Source organism: Nestor notabilis, unplaced genomic scaffold (assembly GCF_000696875.1).
Source record: "Nestor notabilis isolate BGI_N333 unplaced genomic scaffold, ASM69687v1 scaffold8580, whole genome shotgun sequence".
In the NCBI taxonomy this organism is placed as follows: domain Eukaryota; kingdom Metazoa; phylum Chordata; class Aves; order Psittaciformes; family Psittacidae; genus Nestor; species Nestor notabilis.
In genome coordinates, this window is record NW_009911582.1 from 12,875 (window position 1) to 32,755 (window position 19,881).

The following is a 19,881-nucleotide window of genomic DNA, read 5'->3' on the forward strand; positions in this document are numbered from 1 at the left end:
TAAAAAACAAACGCACACAAAGCATACATAAAGGCATTATGAACCCAACTGGATTTTGGCAGAAGTTTGCCACTTGTCTTAAGCTAAGAAGCCTTTACTGTCAGAGCAGGCAAGTTTTCCTGAGTTTCCAACACACCCATGAATAATATAATACTGGGGAAAAACCAAGCCAGAATAGAATCTGATAGCTTCACACTGATGTGACAGCCTTCAGTGTCTAACCCTGCTGCCTCCCTATCCTTTCTATGGGCTCTCCACAGGGCCCTTGCCAATAATGAAAGTTCCAGGAAATTGAGGTCTCGTGCTATATGAAACAGAAAAATAAAGACCTGCATAAGGTCTATTACTCTAGGCTTTCCCCAGGGAACACTTCACTAATCAAAGGACTGCACAAAAGACCCCATTTGCAAGACGTGACATTCTTTTTATAAAGCACTGTGATTTGGATTAAACAAGGAAAGACACAGATTATTTGTTTCTCCAGTTTTAGTTAACTTGCCAACATCAAGAAACTTGAGAATTCAGGTCACTGATTTCTTCCCTTTCTTAAGGTTCTTCAACAGAAAGATCAATGTATTAAAATGTATCGTATTAAAAATGTACTTCTGCCCTAGCATACACAACTAGTCATGCAGTCTCACAGGCTGAAGCAAGTACAAGTCTGGAAGACTGCTTCCCATCTAGCCTGTGATTTAGGAATGATACCACAGAGTCTAGCAGGTTATGACCCTATTCATAAATGTATGTTCTCACTGGTAAGTTGTGGAGATGTTCTGTAATTAAAATATTCCCACATTACTAGAAAGATCTGTATACAGTCAGCATCAGTAAGAAGCTGTACAGCTTAGCTATTTCATAACTAAGGGAAACCCATTACCACAAGAGCTTTATCAATTTTCTTCTTTCTTTTTTTTCCTATTGGGAGATCTTTAATCCCTGGTATTCCAGCAATAAGCCATGAAGGTTCACTCTCAGGAATTACTGCAGCCCCCTCAGTTGCTTTGGTGGGAGGCTGAGTTTCCAAGCTTGGCACAACCTTGTCATTTGGCTCTTCATCTGCTTCATCAGAAGCCAAGACTGTGGAAAGCCTCCTCCTAGAAAACACAACCTGAGAGCTTTGGCTTGTCTCTTCATTTGATTCTTGTGAGTTAAACACTGTTGAAAGCCTTTTTGGGGACATATGAGGGATATACACTTCAACACTTGCTGATGATACTTGAGCAAATGATCTACTTAGATTTGATTTTGGCGCTGGAGATCCATGAATTCTCTTGCTGGAATTTTGGTCCTTGATTGACTGATCTGTCAGATCCATAAGAGATGGCATTGATCCTGAAGGCATTGAATCCACTGGAGTGCTGTGTTTCACCATTCTCTTTTTCAGAGATCTTTTAATCTTCAGAACAGAATCTTCTTCCTCTGACATCTTGAAGTCAGGTTAATTGCCTTAAGAAAATAAGAAAATTCATTGCTCACATAGAAAGAGATGTCATGTGAGGCGTTCAGCTGCCACAAAACTAAATCCAAGGCATTCCTATTTTCCTATTGTCTTTATATGGAATTTATCGTCTGTATAGATCAGTGTTGTTCAAGAGTTTGGAAGAGCCATATTGAAAACAGAACATTGGAAGACAGCTTGTCACACTGACAACATTTACTCCTGTCCCAGCCCCCTGCTGTGAAACTCCACATATGCTAGAATTTTTTTAAGATACCACCTTAACTGCAATATAGAATCGTAGCATGGTTTGGGTTGAAAAGGGCTTTAAGATTATCTATTTCCAAACCCCTGCCATGGGCAGGGATGCCTCACACTAGACCAGGTTGCTCAAAGCCCATCCAACCTGGCCTTGAACACTGCCAGGGATGGGGCAGACACAGCTTCTCTGGGCACCCTGTGCCAGCGCCTCAGCACCCTCACAGGGAAGAACTTCTGCCTTATATCTAACCTGAACTTCCCCTGTTTCAGTTTGAACCCATCAGCCCTTGTCCTATTGCTAGTCCCTGATGGAGAGTCCCTCTCCAGCGTCCCTGTAGGCCCCCTTCAGGTATTAGAAGGCTGCTATTAAGGCAGCATTTTCTCCTTCAGAGTATACAAAAAAAAAACCCAAACAACTTAGGGGTTGCAGCTGCTAACACAGGGCAGGTAGACAGACGCCAGAGGGATTACCACAGCATAGCAATATGTCAAGTGCTCTAGAGAGACACGTGGAGAAGTTCTGGATTCAAGCAAGCATCTCAACTCAATTGCCATTTTGTTTCTCTTAGGTTGTAAAGAGGGGGCTCACAAACCTCTCGTTCCCTCTCACTTACTTGTCATTTGGCCCAGTCATGCTGATCCTAAACTTTGGTCCTAAAGCAACTGTGTTCTGTTCAGTTCTGTTTTCAAGTGAATTTACAACAATGGCAAGGTTGGTTTTGTTAGTAGCATTTCCTCTACCCATTTACCAACCCCTCAGCAAGAAGGAACTTGACTTCATACACATGGAGAAGCCCAAGATAAATATATTTAGCTGAAGGTACATTTAAGATAAATATCTTAATTAGACGAGCAGTTAAGTACTTCTGGTAACTGTTGAATTCTCTGTCTCCATGCAGCAGTCCAGATATTTCATGCAGGTTGACTGCATGAAGCCCATCAGCCAGGCAGTGTGTTTTAAATACCCATATTCTAAGCCCTATAGATCAAAGCCTTTGTTGGGGGTTTGGGATGGGAAATGGGACAACGATCAAGGAAGTACAGGAGAATATGCCTATTGAAGTAAAAAGCATCAGTTCTCTATTCCATGTCAATGCTTTGCACCTGTGTAGAGCCTAAGTTTAGCAGAGTTTCACATCCACTTTGTGTTTCTAAGGAACAGGAGGTAGAGCACTGACTTTTCTATACAGCAGAAGTCAGGTGCTTTGTGGTTTTCTTCTCCTGGGGGTGGAGGAGAACCACCATTATCACTTTTACTTGGATACACATTTCTCCCCTCACCCCTTAGCAGTGCTAGCTTGTGTGAAAAGTTATAAGCAGCTCAGCTTACATACACTGCCTTTTCCTGTTCAGCCAGATTGACTTCCCTTAGTCTTCATCATAGAAGCTTACTGGCAGAAAGCTTGCACGATTGAACTTAGAGAGGGAATAAGAAGGAGTTTGCAACCACCCCCCTCCAAGCCCAATCTCAGCTGTACATTTTTATTCTTTCCCCTTACTATTAAAGTTTAGATGGTCAATTAAAAGCTATTTTTTTTTTATTTAAAGTTAGTTTTTAAAGAACGCTTTCAACCAAAACTTCTGAGGAAAACAAAAGAAGTTGCCTTTTTTTCCTTTCACACTTTTCTGTCCTTTAGAGATACATTTATATGTAAGCAATAAACTTGTTCTAATCTGTTGTTTTAATAAAGCTATTATAAATAAAGGAGGGAAGAAGCCTAAAAAACATCAGAGAAAGATAACTGCTTAAGAACATCAGAATTTACTGTGGAGAATGCATCTTGCAGTAACTTTGACAAAAGAAAACAGGCTTACCAGACCTAGCAGGCTCTATCTGGTGTTTTCCTCTGCTCCTCAGGTGATTTGGCTTCAGCTGCTACTTCACTTCTTATAGCCCTGCGAGCCTCCCACCATCCTTTGCTGCAGAGACTCCCTAAATCATTCATTTAGCTTCTTTGTAGGATTTTCAGCTGCTAACTGAATAAACCACTAAAGAGAAATGTATGATGAGTTAATCACAGGAAAAAATGGCTGGTCCACTTATTTATGTGCTATGTTTACTGCTGCTTGCTGCCTATTTCAATCACAAAAATACATCTAGTGGTTAATTGGCCTCACATGGCTGCTAAAGGCACATTGAGGATCTGTCAGAAGATAGATGTATGTTGATGGATAGATGGATGTTGATGGAGTGTACCTGTTGCTATCCTGATCTTCCCACTGCATCTCCTACCCCAAAAAATAAATGAGAAAACAAATACTAAATCTGCCATGAAAAAACTCTTCTGTTTGTTAGGAAAATGGGTAGTGAGAATAAACTGAAGGTTATTTTACTGCAGTCTGAATTTCATGGTGTTTGCACCTAACATCTGTGGAAATGGCAGCAGTTTATTTTGAAGCAAGTGGTTTCAAAATACCAGCTCTTAGATGGGAACTGCACAGGTCTGAAATGGCATGGTTCAGGTGGAGCAATGCAGTTTTTGTCAGCAGAGGAAAAGCAGCTGGACTGCACCAGGCAAGCTGAATTGTAAGCCAGCTCTGTGGTGTGTGGCAGTGAATAGCTGCTATCACACTACTCATTGAGGGAGCATGTGCACAAATACTTGGGTAGCTCCTTTGGACAAAGCATGACCTGTGGACCTTTATTCAAAATCTAAGCTGATCTGATCAGACAGACCTAATGTCAGGGCTTTAAGCCAGTGACCTGAGGTTGTAGAGTGCATCTAGTGCAGACAGAGGGGAGAAGGGCTGATCTCGCTGGGATTTGAACCTGTGGTTCCAGGGAGTCTGGGCATTTCAAACCTAATCATAAACCACCCTCTATTGCTGCATTAATAATTGCAGTATGAATAGAGAATTGGAGCTACCAGTTCAATATTTAGGAATAACAGTCTGGCAGTATATGGGGAAAGTTGCTAGGTTTAAATTATGTGCCCCTAAGGAACTGAAAGAGAGCTTGAGAAATGGAGGCACTTTACAATCACATGGATTGCACGAGTAAACATCTTGGAAATAAATAGTCTGTCCAGGATAAGCTATTTATTTCCTAAACTCCCAGGGGAGGTTCCTACAGGAATATTTTGAGAACTCAACAAAAACTATTTTGAGATATATGTGGCTGGGCAAGAAAAAAAAAAAGAAACAAAATTCTCAGTCCTTTATAAACACAGGAGAGGGCAGACCAGCCCTTACCTCATTTTGAATATGAGTAGTTAATTTTCAAACTAGTGGCCTTGTGGCGTGGTGAGCAAACCCACCAGGTCAGCCATACTGTACCTTGCAGGGCTTGGCAAGCCAGCTCTGTATATAGCGCAGAGCAGAGTGATGTCTTGACCGAGTGTCGCAATGTTTGCACTGTCCTGCTGTGTCAGTGGCACTTAACACCGTCTCTCGCAGCGAGGCAGTGATGCAAACAGCACTGCACAGCATGAACCTGTGTGAGACCCACCTTTGTGATGGGTCTGAGCAAAATCGACATCATCTCATAGAATCATAGAATCAACCAGGTTGGAAAAGACCTTGAAGATCATCAAGTCCAACCATTCCCCAGCACTGCCAAGACCACCACTAACCCACGTCACTGAGGGCCTCGTCTACATGGTTTGTGAACACTTCCAGGACCCTGTTCCAATACCTGACTACCATTTAAATGAGGAATAATCTCCAGTCTAAACCTCCCCTGGTACAGCTTGAGAACGTTTCCTCTTGTCCTGTCACTTGTTACCTGGGAAAAGAAACTGACCCCACCTCACTGCAACCTCCTGTCAGGCAGTTGTAGAGAGCGATAAGGTCCCCCCTGAGCCTTCTCTTCTCCAGACTAACCCCCCAGGTCCCTCAGCCGTTCCTCATCACACTTGTGCTCCAGGCCCTGCACCAGCTCCGTTGTCCTTCTCTGGCCCTGCTCCAGCACCTCAATGTCTCTCTTGCAGTGAGGGGCCCAGAACTGAACACAGGATTCGAGGTGCAGCCTCACCAGTGCCCAGCACAGGGGGACAGTCACTGCCCTGGCCCTGCTGCCGCACTGGTGCTGATAGAGGTCAGGATGCTGTTGGCTTCTTGGCTGCCTGGGCACAAGCTGCTCATGTTCAACTCCCTCAGTCAGCACCCTCAGGTACTTTTCCATGAGCAGCTTTCCAGCCACTCTGCCCCAAGCCTGGAGTGGTGCATGGGGCTGTTGTGGCCCAAATGCAGGACCTCACACTTTGCCTTGTCCAGATCCCGCTGTGGAACCTTCCTATCCTTCAGCTGATCAACAATCCCAGCCAACTTGGTGTCACTGGACCCATTCAAGAACTCCTGGTCTTGGCTTTCACCTTGTGCTTTGCCTTCCTCACCATGCTTGCCCTCACTTGCTACTGTATCCTTTTTGTTGCACCTCATAGTCCACCAGTGCTGTCTGTAGCTGCCTACCTTCCATGGCCTTTTCCTACACATCTCTTAAAAACCAACAAATACCTTTTTTCTGCAAAGCCATTACTTGCCATTTCCTCTACTTCCATGCCAAATGTTTTCAAGATATAAACTAGGAGATTTCCAAGTGGTTCTCACTGTTGGTCATGGTTTCTCTTATGCTCCACAGGTTTAGCTTTTATGAAATGGTGGCAGGATGTTCCAGAGAACAAGAAGGATATAACTATGCAGACATCTTACAGAAAGGATGCTGTATGGTGGATAGGACCAGCTACACCGATGATACTATATTGGTTGTGGTGTATCTGTAGCCTGGACATGAAACACCCAAGCTCTGGCATGAGTGGCACCTTGAAGGCTTCTTGCACCTTTCAAAGAAGGACACATACTGTGTCCTGTACTCACACCTATTTATTCATTATGAACCATTACTTCACTAAAATTACGTTACTTGGTATGACCAACATCAGGATTGTCTACCCGATATAGGTCTCCATAGGTCTGGATCCAGCTGTTTGGTCTATGTTCACACACTTTCCTCTCCTTTGCTGTGCGATGCAAGATAGCACACAATTCTACCAATATTATTATGCATCTCCAAGTATATTATATCAAACCTCCCACTGCTTTATGTTTATTGCTTGAAAGATTCTTTCTAGGAGATAACTTCATCTCCCTTTCTGAATTTGTTCCAAAACCACAAAAACCACATAGGAAATAATTTATATTTTTTTACTGCATTCCCTTGTGGGAAATATTATTTCTTAATATTTATTACTTCCAAAACTAATAGAAGTGGGGGCAACAAGCCCAGCACTGTTTTGTTCAAATATCAGCCCTTTAATTCCATTTCAAATGCACACATTCACTTCAGAGACATGGGACTTTGAGGAGGCCTCATCTGGAAGAGGACAAAACTGGATTTCAGTTTACCAAGGAATAACATACATACATACATAGGGACATGGAGGGACATCTATTCCCTTTAGTGCTCTGGTCTAATCTAAGAGACTATGCTTCTTCAATTGCTGCTCTATTCATTTCCTGCTCTGATGATACAACCAAACAGTTCTCCTGAAGGGAACTGGGTTGCTGAACCAGCCCTATGTTCTTGTTTTGGGACATTGGAAGGAAGAAGGAAGAGCCAGACGAAGAATACAAATGGTGGTGGGGAGTAAAAAGAAGGAGAAATGAAGGGAGGGACACAAAGGTGAAAATGCTTTCCTAAATTTAGAGCCATGTGGAAAAAATAAATTGGAAGAAAGATTAAAGGAATTGGCAAGACAAAAGAAACAAATAAACAGGAAAGGAAATTAAACTGTATTTCCTAATTGATTTAGAAGATTTAGACCCAGATTATGAGTTGTTTCTGGATGAAAATCCATTAAAATGCAAATTTGATCCAAGTTCTCATAACCTGTTCTTCCTGTTTGTGAGTTTTGTGTGTAAGCAAGTCAAACAGGAGTGCTCTGAGACTGCTGGTCAGGCTGAACTCCTCAGTGAAACATGTCATGTATCGACATGAAGGCAGGAACCAGCAGAATACCCTCTGCAGAATAGTGCCCCCCTTGCTCTTTCCATCGTTATGGTACAGGGGAGTGTGCAAAAGGAGCAGAGCTTCTGTCCCAGTGAATCATAAGCTCAAAGACATTGAAATGGAAACAGTCCAACAATCCCCATGGACTTAGCCTCTTTAGGTACAGAAAGCTGCACAGAGGAACCCAGTGGGACTTTTCAAAGCACCCTGACACTTTATTTCCACTTATTTCAGTAGAAATTACATGCATGGTCACTACTCAAAATCCTGAAATCCTGACGATCACTTTATATATGTGCTTTGAAGACACTTTAGGATAGGATAGGATAGGACAGGACAGGACAGGATAGGACAGGACAGGATAGGATAGGATACGATAGGATAGGATAGGATAGGATAGGATAGGATAGGATAGGATAGGATAGGATAGGATAGGATAGGGTAATTATTTTCTCAGTTGGAAGGGACCTACAGTGATTGTCTCATCCAACTGCCTGACCACATCAGTGCTGACCAAAAGCTAAAGCATGTTATAAAGCAAATGCCTCTTAAACATTGACAGGCTTGGGGCATTGGCCACCTCCCCTGGAAGCCTGTTCCAGGGTTCCACCACCCTCTTGGTAAAGAAATGCTTCCTCATGTCAAGTCTGAACCTGCCGTGGTGCAGCTTTGAACCATTCCCTTGTTTCCTATTACTGGATCCCAGAGAAAAGAGCTCAGCAGCTCCTTCTCCACTTCCCCTCCTCAGGAAGCTGTAGAGAGCAGTGAGGTCACCCCTCAGCCTCCTCTCTAAACCAGTCAAACCCAAGTCCTCAGCTGCTCCTCACAGGACTTGCCTTCCAGCCCTTTAACCAGCAAAACTTTTGCTGAAACCTTCAGAAAACAAGGATAGATGAATCCTTTGTGGTCTATTAAAAAGCTTTTCATTGCCTGAACTTGCTCTTCAGCAGCTTTAAAGTTTTTGCCTTTTGGGAGACTTTTCTCATAGCTGGTAGAATTCAACAGAATTAAGATATTCCAATCACTGGAGAAAAAGACAGCATTATTTATGGTGGCAATGTGGAAGAGGTACCTTTGCAACTGTTGGAACATCCCATTTTTAGTGTGAGGATAGGATAGGATAGGATAGGGTAATTATTTTCTCAGTTGGAAGGGACCTACAGTGATTGTCTCATCCAACTGCCTGACCACATCAGTGCTGACCAAAAGCTAAAGCATGTTATAAAGCAAATGCCTCTTAAACATTGACAGGCTTGGGGCATTGGCCACCTCCCCTGGAAGCCTGTTCCAGGGTTCCACCACCCTCTTGGTAAAGAAATGCTTCCTCATGTCAAGTCTGAACCTGCCGTGGTGCAGCTTTGAACCATTCCCTTGTTTCCTATTACTGGATCCCAGAGAAAAGAGCTCAGCAGCTCCTTCTCCACTTCCCCTCCTCAGGAAGCTGTAGAGAGCAGTGAGGTCACCCCTCAGCCTCCTCTCTAAACCAGTCAAACCCAAGTCCTCAGCTGCTCCTCACAGGACTTGCCTTCCAGCCCTTTAACCAGCAAAACTTTTGCTGAAACCTTCAGAAAACAAGGATAGATGAATCCTTTGTGGTCTATTAAAAAGCTTTTCAGTGCCTGAACTTGCTCTTCAGCAGCTTTAAAGTTTTTGCCTTTTGGGAGACTTTTCTCATAGCTGGTAGAATTCAACAGAATTAAGATATTCCAATCACTGGAGAAAAAGACAGCATTATTTATGGTGGCAATGTGGAAGAGGTACCTTTGCAACTGTTGGAACATCCCATTTTTAGTGTGGCAATGACCTTGTTTCTGGCCAGAGGCAAGGTCAATGTCTTTGGCTAGAGTGTCCAGGAACAAACCTTAGAGTGGTATAATTCCTACTCCAACTCCTGTCAGAGTTGAGAAGAAGGCTTTAGGGAATCCTGGACAGATGGTTTGGGGTTTCACAACCTGTCAGGAAGAATGGCTCTGTACTGACAATACACTGAGTCATGACATGTGCTTTGGGTTATACATTTCTACAGATTTTGGGAAGTGCAGCTCTGCTATGACTGGATCTGTCCAGCTGGACAACAGATCTGATTTTGTGCACTTAAAACCACAACCTTGATATGCTAACTGGGTTTCACAGCTTCTCAGAATGTCTTAGTGACCTTCCATAGGATTCATTTCAGGGAGGGTTTGAGGAACACTGAGACTTGGCTCTTTGTCTCTGAACCATTGCAAGTATTCTTACATGTTTTTAATTTAGAAGTTAATGTTATAAAATTTTCACCTAGATCCACCAATTGCAGGGAGTTGAAAGTCATATTATAACAGCCAAATTCTCCTCTGCTTTAACGTAACACTAGGACTGAGTAAAAAAAGCCTTAAGGACCACACCTTTATCCCTCAGAGACAAATTCAGCACCACATGCTCTCTCAGCACAGACCAGATCTGCCCTCAGTTGCAGTGCTTGGTGTCTATGTGAGGGGAGGATTAGTTTGCACTTATTTAATGATGTACCTAAAGACTAATTATAAAACTTTAAGGCATTAAAAAGTGTTGCCTGTCGTGGTTAAACAAGGTTATAATACACAAGTAGTCACTCTAAAACCATTGCTGGGAATGCCAAATTGAGAAAAGCATCTTTTTCATCCAATCCGGTGGATTAATATTTGACTTCAAAAGTCTAATTACCTCAGTAGTAAGAAACTAGGTACACTTTAATAGCAACAGAGGTCACTGACCTTGGTAAAATCAATGTGCCATCACCTGCCTTTGCAATTACGTCAATGACTTCTCTTCGTAACAAGCTTGTCCACTCCAGTCTTACCAGAGTGCCAGTGTTTTCTAGCTGCATGTTGTTTATCCACTAGACAGTGTTCTATACACTTTCTACATGTTTCTACACCACAGAAGTCAATCTGAGTTAATATTCAACTGGGACCTTTCCTCAGTAACTTGCTGTGTCTTTTCTGATACGACTGCTCCTTTCTAATTATGTTGGCAGTGCTGCTGAGGAGCACATAATACTATTGCCAAAGTTCAATAAACATACAGAGTAACTATAGAGTTTTGGGGAAAACAGTCGGTGGTGCTTTCATGACCTTTGGCAACAGTATGAGCACAGTTTGGCCAATGCCAAACAAATGTCTAACTTCAAATCTCTCAGCGACCAGAAAATGATGGATTTGTTTTACTTTATTACATCTAATAATAAACTAAAAATGCTGTGTTTGTGCAGTGCAGTAGCGTGGCCAGACTGAGTATAGTCCTGTGCAGGAGGTCAGGCCAGATGACTATCAATGGCTCTTTTTGTATTAGAATTGCACAGACAAATCCCCAGGTGGTCTGAGATGAGGGAAAGCTAATGGAGTCCCCCTGACTTAGCGAAGCATTTGGGATAGGGAAGCTCATGTGCTTCATCTGTGGTGGTGGAGTAATTGACATGTTATACTGCCTCTGTGAAAGCCATCACTGGCATCTTCAAACTAAGCCTAGTAAATGGAAAGGTAAATATTCATAATAATGATGACTACTTCTTCATCACTAGCTCATTCTATTTCTTCATCGCTAGCTTGCTGTGGTTAATTCTAATAATAGTGGTCCAATGTCTGGTTATAGGTATAGAAACAACATAAGCCTAGGAGGCTCATATTAACGTTATTTTAAAAGCCAGTTTCTCTTCTCTGAGCCTTGACCCTGAAAACCTACAGAAACAACTGCTGTGATTGATAGCAGAAATAATCTGCACAGGACTAGGTGTTAGGATCAGATCAAGACTCCTAAGTAGCCTGGCTGTACCTCAAGATCCCCATCCTCAGATGCTGTCTCCATGGCTCAGTGGCTTTAACGAGAGACAGAATTGTCTCAGCCAATTTCCATTGTGTGGCTCACTTTCCAGCTATGGCTTTTTTCCCATTCAGACTGGCCTGACCAAGAATATGGTCCATGACTGCTACCTGTATAATTGTTTCCTTCCACTGAACATCATGTTCCACCAGCAGGAACAGTGCATTAGGTGACCCACTGCCCTGGGGAACAGCTGCAGAACTGGAAATCTTTCACACAGACACAATGGCAATGCACCAATAATGTGGGGACAATGTACACAATGTTCTCATTTTCCATTCTCCCCTTCCCCCTATTTCAAATCTACAATATCCTCTGGTAATATTTTTGGACAGGAACACCAGTTCCAGTTGTGGGTGGTTTATGCTATAGACATGCAGTCTCTCTGGAATTTCTCACTCAGGGACTGCATGTCTATAGCATAAACCACCCACAACTGGAATTGGTGTTCTTGTCCAAAAATACTACCAGAGGATATAAGCAACCCACCACTGAAACTACCTCATTCTTTAAGCAAAACCAGTTCTCATACTGTGTGATTAGGTCTCTGAAGTGATTCAGCTGTGTAATGGGGCATGGCAGAAAAACGTTTCCAAGTACCTGACCTGGGTCACTAATCCAGACCGTGTGCTACCTCATTAACATATGTATGTGTGTGTACATATTTTATGTACAAGTATATATAGCTCTGGGTGTATTTATGTGCATAAAACCCCCCAAAACAACACAGGGAAGGTTGCACATTTTAGTATTACGAGAAGATTTAATGTGGCAGAATAGGTCCAACGAAGGCCAGATTTTCAGTTTATTCATGTCCTTTTGACTTTAGTAGAGCTATTGTGATTGACACTTAGGAACTTCTGGCATGCTCTCTTTCAGAGGGGAAGGAGTAAACAACAAATGGCTCCATGAGGCCTCAAACACTTCCTCTTACTGGTGTAAGGGCAAACCAAGAACAGCTCCATCTCACTCACTGTCATCACAGTGATTCTGTACAACTCACACTGTGCTCTCTAACCTGCAAAAGAAACAGCTGGGGACACTTAGTCTAGCATTTGGAATAAAAACTCTTGCATCTGAGCCCAGGCTGTTTTCCATCACAAGGGACTCTGCATTTCCAAGTTATCTCAGGGCATATCTGCATGGACAGGCGTGACGGACCTGAGCGCCTCTGCTTTAGCTCTGAGCTGTCCAGATGGGAATCTGCTGTGATTTGGAAGTGGTACAATCAAATTACTTTGGTTCTGCGCCCAAGCTTACAGAGTCTCTTAAGGGACATGTTACCTGATATAACTTTCTCAAACTAGTTTTAAGTGAACCTATGCAATTTTGTACTTAGTTGGTTCTGTACGTTGCATGATATAAACTGCCTACACAATCTACACTTGGCTGAAGTTGGCTGATTATTTCTTGGCTTGTGGAAAAGGAGAGATGACCTTCCCGTCCCCATCTTCTGGTCTATGTGGCTAGTATTTTGCCAGTATTTGCACATGTTTACTCTCCTCTGCTTGCACAATGGATGGAGCACTTGGCCTATGCTGGGTTCCACTGTGGTCAATGCAGAAAGTCAACAAGACTCACCAGGGAACTGAATTGTTCCCATAAGGTTCTTTAGTTCATAGCAATTGTGAAAGTAAAATTGCAGCATTTCTAGATGCATGTTCTTAGCTCTGAACACAGAGAAGCTGAAGCTGGACCCTCCGAAAAGCAGCTTAGTATAGAATAATGAATGCAACTGCCTGTAAACCAAAACAACAATCCCAAACAGCTGTTTATTCAAGCAATTTTTTTCCTTTATTTTTAATTAGATTCCAGAAATTATAATAGTGCAAACACTCAGTATAAAAGTTGCAATAAGAAATTTACATTCACATTTAACATTTCAGTCCATTCACTTTTTAACATAAAAATAGGACAAATATTCAATTGCTCTTCTCAATTTAACAATCCTGAAAAAGACTGGAAGATACTCTACAATATTCTATTTACATAAAAAGAGACCCGTATTATTAATGCAAAACTACCATTAGAAGTTACCCAGTGTTAAGTTATTGTATCGTACTATGTATATACATACATATATATATAATGTATAGCTATATAGATATAAAAATTTATAGGTTCAGTGGGCTATAATAGTTGGAAAAATAACATCTTGACTTACTAGTTCATCCCTTAAAGTTAGGACTATTTATTTTATTTACCTATATAGGTGTTTCTGTTGTGATACAATAGACCTCCTCCTGGCACCTTTGAAGTCACTGGCAACATCCATTTGACATCAGTGAGAGAGGAACAGACATTAAAATAAGGCCTGAACTAACAATTCAGTTACTACTGAAGTCAGTACTTCCACTGACTTTACTGGGCTGTAAATCAGACTAAAGTATCTTCTGAAACCTTGTCTGCCAATTAAATAGGGATAAGAATACATTTGTTTTTTCCCTTTAAGGAATGGAATATCTCCATCTGATGCAAATACCTGCTTCTTTTCAAAGTCTAAGCTGAATATTCAAGTTAGTTTGAAAGTAACACAGAATTGGCTGCAAGTATCTGTAAGTTAAGCAGCTGGTAAGATTCCTCCTGCATGGTCCTCTTACTGAATACATCAACCAGTCTATAAAACCCCAAAACTATCTTTGCTTGCTCCTGTTTTTTAATATAGAATGGCATCCAGACACAGACAACATGACTGCCCTTGAAATGGGTTTGCATGTGTTTAGTAAACTGCTAGGGAACATGAATTAGGCTAACCTGCTTTTGCTTATCTCTGTCTCTTCTTTGGGAAGATGAGCAAAGACACTGCTCTGCCTATAGCTAGCAGGGCTAAGCCTTGCTACCCAGCTTGCTGCTGGTTGCTGGTGCCTGAACTCCCACCACAGTGTATGTTTATTCACCCTTTCAGGTTTGCTGTCACATGTACTGCTTCCTAACCAGATTATGCCAAAGTTATTCTCCCACCCCCTCCCCCCCCCAAAAAAAAATCTACTTTTTGAAAATGAAGAAGTTTGACAACCACGTGATAGATCTACAGAGGGAGATGGTAAGCAGGCCTGAATGGACAGTAACCGCCTGCAACAAAAACATGATGGCACTGCACAACTGAAGGTGAGTTAAGGGCAGCAAGGGCACCAATCTCATGAGAAACAGTGTTTTATGACCTGCAGGTCACATTTTTACATCCAAAAAAGAATCATCTGGTGTTAAGAGACAGGCAGGCATTCCTAGCTCCTTTTCCTCTTAGTACTATGACGTGTATTACATTGAGTTATTTCTAGGATGCTTTAAAAAATGGGTAAACCTACAATGGACACTGTGCCATCATGCGTAGGCAGACCAATTTTGATTGTAAAACACACACTCCATGTGGTTTTTTTGCTTCTGACCTTGGGCTGCTGGATGTTTCCTTATAAAAAGAAGGAATCACATGCACTTTTGAATCTTCTCAATGAACAGATGAGACAAAAATTTTGATCGTAAAACACACACTCCATGTGGATTTTTTTGCTTCTGACCTTGGGCTGATGGATGTTTCCTTATAAAAAGAAGGAATCACATGCACTTTTGAATCTTCTCAATGAACAGATGAGACAAATACTTAACATCTCACTTCCAACAGAACCTATGGAACCAGAAGGTCAAAAATTAACCTCCTGACAGCAAAGTGTCCAAAGACTAATCTATGCCAGAAGGTCGAAAATTAGCCTCCTGACAGCAAAGTGTCCAAAGACTAATCAGTAGGATAAAATCCAGACAGACTTTGCAGCACAAGGCTTGGCGGCAGGAATTTTAGGAGTTGGGTCAAATTTGTCTGAATCTGCCCCAGACTGTGAAATTGCACACAGGCAAATCTGCACATAAGTATATTATGGGAAAAGAACCTCCAAGAAAGGTTTTTTTAACCTCTGTCAGAACTTCATGGAAAACAGGATCACTGCTCTAGAATTCTCTCTGTTAGGTTAAGTTATGCTGGAAACAGTAACTAGTCTTGAAGTCTGTTTTTTAGACCAGCAACTCTGAAAGCATTACTTCCATTCCTCCTGTATTCTGTAACATATCCCAAAGCTTCCTCTGTAATAAGCAGCTGCTGGAATGCAGAAAAGAAACTCACCATTTGCTTTGCCCAAGTCCAAATCTGTGCAGACAATTGTATATGTAAATGGGAGCAGGTTACACAACTTTACTTCTTTTATCTTAATTGAACTCTAGTAAGGTTACTGTAAAAAAAAGCAGGGATTCCAAGTGAAGAAGGATTTCTACTGTAACAACTAATAAATGTCATTATCATGAAGCAATTTTGTGATGGCACAGGTAATTCATTTTCATCTATGTTTCACTGAAAATTCTAAATATATCACTCAAATTGCATTTGAATGTAAGAACAGAAAGCCTTTGCACCCATGCATACTAAGGAGTAAAGACATGAAATATCACCTAAATAACTTCTGTGCTAGACCAAGTTTTTCAGAACTTATACTGCCACTGACAGGTCTAGAATTAAAGCAGCAGGTCAGGCACTTGAAAGTAAGACACGAGAGTGTGCACAACTGGAGTAATTAAAGCACACCTTAGCCTTGCCCACAAGAAGAACTGGTAGCTGTTTCACCACTAGCAGGCTAATCTATGTCTAGCAAATGTGGCAGGGCAGTTACAAGCTGTAGGTAAGCGTTCTGCCTGGTTTTAATCAACGTGTCATGTAAGCCTGCTCTGAAGAGGACAGCCAGCTTTTTCAAAGGAGCTCCAAACTGTCTGGGCAGATTTTCTGCACAACTCGGCTCACTGCATGTGCCGACCTTTCTAAGAAATCTGTCCTTGTTTAGCTTGGACCCACATATACCTGTGTATGGCCTCCCCCTCCATAAACACTTGGAGCACTCCTTGCAGCCACATAGCTGTGCTAGTAGTAAACCAAAGTAGGAAAGGAAGTAGTAAAAAAGCTTCACAGTGATGCAGCACTGTTTGTTCCTTCAGTTTTATGCAGGTGTGACATGTCTGGTGCCACAGAAGGCATAAAACAGGGATCATAATATAAAGAAGCAGATCCTCCAGCATGCAGTAAGGCACAGGCAAAACCAAGTCCTTTCAGCACACAGGCTATGTACATTAACCAATGCTAATTAAAATTTCAAGGTGCTTCCTCATGATCAGGAAATAGGCATTGAAGGTGACAACCCAACTACTTCTACCAATTCCTTCTGGCATTCTGAAAGCAGTTCACCAAGAATCTTGAACACTCTTGTGAATGTGAACAGACACAAGAACTCAGAAATGGATCTGGCCGTGCAGTTAAACACAAGCCTTATTTTTGTCACACTAGGAATCTAGTCGAGCACTCTGCCAGCTCAAGGCCTGTCCCATGTCACTAAGAGGTTTACCACTGACTTCAGAAGGAGTATAGTGGCTTCTCACCTTTTTCTTTCAGAAATTGCTATCTCACATGGTTTTTTTCTTGTTATTTTGTACTCTTGCTAACTTTGTGCTTTAATTTCTTTTCCTGTTTCTGTTCTTGCACTGATCGGATTATAAATCACATCAGGCCACCCAAGAGTAAATAAAAAGCAACAGCCAGTGCTCTTTATATGTACTTTTCCCCCCCATTTATTTACCTTTACATATTTATCAATGATTTAGTTTTGGCCTGAGAACTCAGTGAGAGAAGGGAATAAAAGGAACAAAGAGCTGAAAAAAGCCTACACAGAGTTCTGGGAAAAAGCCAATCATAAACAAGGGTAGGGTAGAGCAGCAGAGTCCAGATCGTTGTTAGTCACAACAATTATGCCACACTGAGGTGTAAAAACCACCGGATTTGAGATTAGTTAGTTTATGACTGTTAGAAACCCTTAACTGCTGTATGAAGCCCATCATCAGTACAACATAGTAGTTCTTGTACGCAGATAACTGGGATAAGTTGTATGAATCTACATCTTAACTTATCATGACAGAAGCACTTGCAGAAGCAAGTTCACTTGGTTAACCCCAGTCACCAGATGAAACAACCTAATGGATTTCTAAGTCCTACTATAAAACTAGCTCAAACTGTAAAATATAGGGAGTCCTTATTAATCCACAGTAGAAAGTATTCACAGTCCACACCCTTTTTCCTCTGGCACCGACCTCAGTGTTATGCTCCTACAATACTTCTCATTTATCATACCCCAATTACAGAAGTAATTTGAGAAGCAGCCCAAGCTGTAGTGACACAGATGTGACAACTTTAACAATGACGCATGAAAAATACCTCCAGAATTGAAAATTTTGTTCAGCAACAATATGGGAAAAATCAGCTATAGCATTGGATATTGATTTCTTATTCCTGTGTCACTAACTGATGTGGGCCTCAAGCTGTGGGTTAGGCTGTGATGCCTAACGGAGGCATCCCTGTAAGTGTGGGCATTAGTGGGAGTAGGACTAGTACCAGCACAGAACCCGGATGGCTCAAAGCCAGAGAACCCAGTAAACCTTCTCCTAATAGTTCTGTTAAATACTTTCTGCTTAGCAATACAAGTTAGTTGGAAACTTAAGTCAAAAAAGCTAACAAAAATAAGGCAACAAAATTAATTTTTATATATATACATACATATATATACATATGTATGTACCTAGAAAACAATCTGTTTGCATTGTGTACTTTTCATATACAATAACTTATTACCACATTAGAAATATACTCTGGGTAACATTGATGGGCCAAATTCACCTCCTTTACCTTCCATAGTGTTGCACCTGCATACAGCAATAACGAATTTGACGCTTGGTCCTTCTTGATGACAATACTACATCAAAGCAGTATCAGAGAATACCCACTGAATGTCAGATATTACACCATTATGAACTAGAATATCTGCTTGCTTTTCATATTACAGTAAGTAGAGTTTATTGCTTCTAATGACCAGAAGGTACCTTATGAAGACAGCATAGATGTTGATAACACTTTTCATATACTGTGTTATAGATCTTGGAACACTGAGGTTGGCAGATCACAATCATGAAATTATATTTCTTCTTTATTTGCCATTTGCATTTTGATTTTGCTTTGCTGAACGCACATGCAACTAGTGGATCTAACTCTGTGCCAGTAGTGATATGTCAAAAACATTTAGGAAAACTTACTGGTTTACTGTTTTGTTTTGTTTTACTGAAGTCAGGCATGAGTGGCATGCAGTAGATTGCAAGGAAAAGCAAAAGGACATCCATTTCCAAAGGATTTATAATCTCCATGCACATGTAAAATGTCTCTTACAAAAAATTGTTAACATTTGTTAAAAGTGTGCCTTTTTGCTTCTTTTTATACAAGTGTACATGCAATTACCTGTCCGAGCTAAAACTATTTACAAAATCTCATAATACAATACATCCTTTAAAGTGAATAATACATGAAAGGCCAATGTTTTCTGTTGTTTTGTAACACTGTACAAGATTAAAAATAAATAAGGCATTATAATACAGGTTTATCACAAATTAAAAAATGTCGATTTTCACTGTAATACAAAACTCTAACTTGAAAGAACATTATGGCTAAATAGTCTTCCTGCCTGGGCAGAACACGTACAGAATCTGGACTTGCTGATGTAAAGAAAATGCTTTGTTTCTGCTACAAGCAGGAATTCAACATATGAAAATGAGTCACGCTACTTACTAATGTGTTCAGATTCCTCAAAGCACTGAAATGGCACAGGTCATACACTGTTTCCCTTCTAACAGTGACTCCCAAGTACTTCTTTTTGCCTTACAGATAAATTACAGGCAAAAACGTGAAAGAGATTTGAGTGCACAACCTACTCTCGGTTACAGCGTTGTGCAATACTCAGTTCAGTACTGACACAGGACACCACTGTAACCCAAAGCAGAACTTGGCCTACAGAAGCTCAGTTCCTGACCTTCATAAGCATGCTAAACACCTGGTGATTTCTGCAGGCCTTGTGGGTACATAAGGGATGCAGATTCAGCCTTAACAAGCTGAAGCTTTTGGCTCTCAGTCTCGCCTACAGAAAGCAAGGGAGAACTTGCGCATGTTCTAGTGAAGATAAGGGAGTGTGACTTGCCATGGTGGGAAGCAGCTACAAAACCCCCGCATTTTACAGGCTGGATAAAATAGCTTTCTAGTCAATGCAAATGGGAAATGTCTGGAAATACCTAGCCAGTAATTCAACTAAATGCCAGTTTGTAATCTCAGCAGAGAATAATAATTAAAAAATCATTTAAAGATAAATGTAGCATAGGAACACTTTGAAATTAGCTCCCAAGACAGTGAAGCCTGAAGATCTCTGATACTTATCTTCTTATATAAAGAACAAAAGACTTCAATTATTACTATTATCTGAAAGAGAAAACGTGCAAACAGATGTGAAATATTGTGCTTGCTATTGACAGACACTGACATGCCAAAAAGGCATCACTT